A 4638-nucleotide genomic window follows, 5' to 3' on the forward strand; every position below is an offset into this window, starting at 1 on the left:
AAACTTTAACAGAAGTATGCTCTTAATATTAGAAGTGTTTTTCCATTTTCTACATTTTTTACCATCTTTTACATTTTCTACTGAAGTGTTTTACAATTTATCTAGAAGTGATTTTTTACCTAGAAGTGCCTTTACCTAGACGTGCCATGTTCTGACTCTATTTTGGTTTTTTGGAATATCCTGGTTCTCTGACCTCTCTTCTCTTTGGTATGTTGAACTCTAGTAGAGTTCAAAAGGGGGGAATATGGGATATAGATACACACGCTTTGCTGACCAAATGACTTATGTTCCTATAATATACTGCCTAATTATTACAGCAAGCTGCCTAGACTTAACGAGCTAAAAGTATGCTTCACGAGAACAGAGCCAAGGCTGCACACAGGTGGCCTGCATCGTGCAAAGGAGGACATGTTCCTCTGTGGGATGCAGTAAGCAAGGACGGACGACACCAAGACCTGGCTCAGTCACAATCCATCAAAAGCAACAGCCCACTTTGTAGAGACAGATGTTCGTGTGTGATATGTAACTGACCCCTTGTTAAACTTCAATAAAAGACAGGCAAAAGAGGAAGAGAGTCAGAGCTCACTGGTGAGAAGCAGACTGCGGAGTCTGCTTACGGAGTGATGCTCTCCTTCTATAGAAGCCTATTGTATTAATACATATCTGTGTCTGTGAAGTTATTGCTATCTATTTCAGAGAAGAAGTCCTCACCTGGGAGTGCACCTTGGAAGCACGACACTAGTTAGTTAGTTAGCTAGTTAGTAAGGTTAGCGACAATAACCTTGAAAAAAGGGACAAAAAAATCTAAAAATGTGACAAAAATGTCAGAAAAAGTGACGAAAACTTTGCAGAAATCACAAATGATTGTCAACCAGAACCAGAACCAGAACCAGAGACGGAACCAGAGACAGGAGGAGAGAGACCCGGTCCAATAGCCGACTCATGTTTGTGGCGCATTTTATTTTAAATTTTTGGTACTTTTCATTTTACGTTAGTTAGTTAGTTAGTTAGTCAGTCAGTCAATCAGTTAGTTAGTTAGTTAGTTAGTTAGTTAGTTAGTTAGTCAGTCAGTCAATCAGTTAGTTAGTTAGTTAGTTAGTTAGTCAGTTAGTTAGTTAGTTAGTTAGTTAGTTAGTTAGTCAGTCAGTCAGTCAGTCAGTTAGTCAGTCAGTCAGTCAGTCAGTTAGTTAGTTAGTCAGTCAGTCAGTCAGTCAGTTAGTTAGTTAGTTAGTCAGTCAGTTAGTTAGTTAGTTAGTCAGTTAGTTAGTTAGTTAGTTAGTCAGTCAGTCAGTTAGTTAGTTAGTTAGTTAGTCAGTCAGTTAGTTAGTCAGTCAGTTAGTTAGTTAGTCAGTCACTTAGTTAGTTAGTTAGTCAGTTAGTTAGTTAGTTAGTTAGTCAGTCGGTTAGTTAGTTAGTTAGTTAGTTAGTTAATTATTTAGTTAGTTAGTAAGTTAGTAAGTTAGTTAGTTAGCTAGTTAGTTAGTTAGCTAGTTAGTAAGGTTAGCGACAATAACCTTAAAAAAAGGGACAACAAATCTGAAAATGTGACACAAAAATTTCGGAAAAAGCAACAAAAACTTTGCAGAAATCATGAATGACTGTCAAACAGAACCAGAACCAGAACCAGAGACGGGAGAATCCTGGACCCGGTCTCGGGTCTGAGAAGTTCCTTAAAGCTGCATTCTCTCTCTCTTTTTAAGATGATTTTATGGGTCATCTTTAGGCCTTTATAGAGAGGACAGCTGAAGACATGAAAGGAGAGAGAGAGGGCATGCAGAAAAGGAGTCGAACCCACGGCCCTCTGCGTCGAGGAGTAGACCTCTATAGATGGGCGCCCGCTCTACCAACTGAGCTACCCGGGCGCCCAAACAGAAGTCTGTTTCTCTGAGAAAATGAGCCGACTTCTCTCTTGATTTATTACCTCAGTGAACATCACATAATGAGGTCATGGTGAACATTACATAATGAGGTCATGATCTCAGTCTGTTGTTTGAAGTCTTCTTCAACACAGCGTGATGATCATTTAGTAACAGATGGTCCCGTTTATTTTAGAGTAGAGGAGAAAGCAGGCGGTGATTTAGGACCAATCAGGAACAGAGGCTTAGCGATGCTAACCGTGCTAACACTGGGGACAGTAAACACACCTCACCTTGTTTTGGGCTGATGTCATCTTAACCTTTGACCCTGTCGCTGCCTGTTTCCATCCAGTCATCTGAAGTTCTGAAACCGTTCATGTGAATAAAGGTGAAAGTGTGTTTCCGTCCAACTGCTTTAGAGCCAATAAAAACCTGCGTGATGACATCACAAGCTGTTCTGCTGTCTGATTGGTAGATGGAATAGATCTAAGACATTTTAACGCTTATCACCCTGAGGCCATTTTTACAATTCCTTGTCCGTCTGGTTTTATTTTCTAAAAAAGCTTGTAAAACATCAACCCTGTTGTCTACAGTCAATCAATGTACATCATTGTTTTCATGACAAACTGGGCTATTAGAATATCTGTGCTGTAGTGAGGTCACTTGAATGTAAAACAAGGTTGTATGACCTTAAAGATAAATAAATAAATAAAACGGAACATGAATCTCACAGATATTTATTGATATCACACACAGAACAATAAAAGCTAAGCCAATCTCCTGTCTAAATTAGTTCCCATATGTCTTAGGAGTCACACTGTGAAGAAATAAACATTATAACTTATACAGTTGACAAAATATATACATTACTTCAAAATAAGTCCAGACGCTTTTCCCAATAATCAAAATAATAATATCATATTTATTGATATCACACAGCAATGCTACACAAGCATGTGTGTTGTCTAAAACAGTTCTCCTATATATTTGGAGTCATGCAGTGCAAAAATGAACATAATGAACGTTATAACTCATATAAATGAAAAACTATTTACATTTCTTCAAAAAAGGCCCAAATGTATCACAAACATCTAAACAGTGACATCATTCTTCTCTGTAGAACGGTCATAGACCGGAGTTATCTCTCTTTTTCACTTTACTCTTTGTTCTCGCTCCGATTCCCTGGAGTGGACTCTCTTTTCCACTACATAGTCTTTGTGTGACGGACCTGCCTTCCCATTGGTTGAAAAATGTCAACACATTCTTGCAAAGCATCATGGGAGATTTATGCTAGTCTGTAGCACAGAGCTAGCGGCAGAAATGACCGAAAACGTGATAAATTATGGACATCGAGTGGATGAATCTTGGATGTAAGAGTTTGGATTTATTGCTGAACAACTCCGAAAAGATGCGCAAGTTCTAGGCTGGATAGAAAACCTCCTGGAAAGGCTACGAAGACACCGAAGACACCCCCGTGATGGCTAACTCCTTAGCTTTTAGCAGGAAAAGTCATTTACTAGCTACGTTTAACTGTTATCAGATTATCTAACTATGAATCAGAGGTGCCGTTTGGCATCATGGGTGATCATCTAGGGCTCTTAAGGTTTAAGGTATTTCTATTCATATTGTACAAACACTGGATCGCACAACTTTCAAGCTAACACCCTGCTACATGATACATGATATGATCAATATGTCCTTATTAACATGTTATGTACCGCAGTCATTTAAAATAGCTGTGATAAAACCTCTTCTGAAAAAACCGACCCTGGATCCTGAGGTCTTAGCAAACTATAGACCTATATCTAACCTTCCCTTTCTCTCCAAGATCCTTGAGAAGGTGGTTGCTAATCAGTTATGTGATTTTCTACATAGCAACAGTTTATTTGATGATTTTCAATCAGGATTTAGAAAGAATCATAGCACAGAGACGGCACTGGTGAAAATTACTAACGACCTTCTAACAGCTGCAGACAAAGGACTTGTCTCCATTCTTGTTTTACTAGATCTTAGTGCTGCTTTTGACACTATTGACCATACTATCCTGTTACAGAGATTAGAACACTTAGTCGGAATTAAAGGAACTGCACTAAGCTGGTTTAAGTCTTATTTCTCTGAGCGATCCCAATTTGTTAACATTAACGATAAACCCTCCAAGCACGCCAAAGTCAGCCATGGCGTTCCTCAAGGCTCAGTGCTTGGACCAATTCTATTTTCCTTATATATGCTTCCTCTAGGACATATTATTAGGAAACACTCAATTATTTATCACTACTGCAGACGATACCCAATTATATCTGTCAATTAAGCCAGATGAAAGTGGTCAGTTAGCAAGACTTCAAACGTGTGTTGAGGATGTAAAATCCTGGATGACCCACATCTTCCTGATGTTAAACTCAGACAAAACGGAAGTTATTGTGATAGGACCAACGCGACTGCCGAACTCTCGCAAAGATATAGCTACTCTTGGATGGTATTGCCCTGGCCTCCAGCACTGCGGTCAGAAATTTGGGAGTTATTTTGATCAGGATATATCCTTCAACGCCCATTTAAAACAAACCTCAAGAATAGCCTTTTTCCACTCTCGTAACATTGCCAAAATCAGGAATATCCTGTCTCAGAATGATGCTGAAAAACTAGTCCATACATTACGCTTCTAGACTAGATTACTGCAATTCCTTATTATCAGGTTGTCCAAATAAGTCCCTTAAGACTCTCCAGCTGATCCAGAATGCTGCAGCACGTGTTCTGATGAGAACTAAGAGAAGAGATCATATTTCTC

The sequence above is a fragment of the Perca fluviatilis genome, chromosome 18 (genome assembly GCF_010015445.1).
Source record: "Perca fluviatilis chromosome 18, GENO_Pfluv_1.0, whole genome shotgun sequence".
In the NCBI taxonomy this organism is placed as follows: domain Eukaryota; kingdom Metazoa; phylum Chordata; class Actinopteri; order Perciformes; family Percidae; genus Perca; species Perca fluviatilis.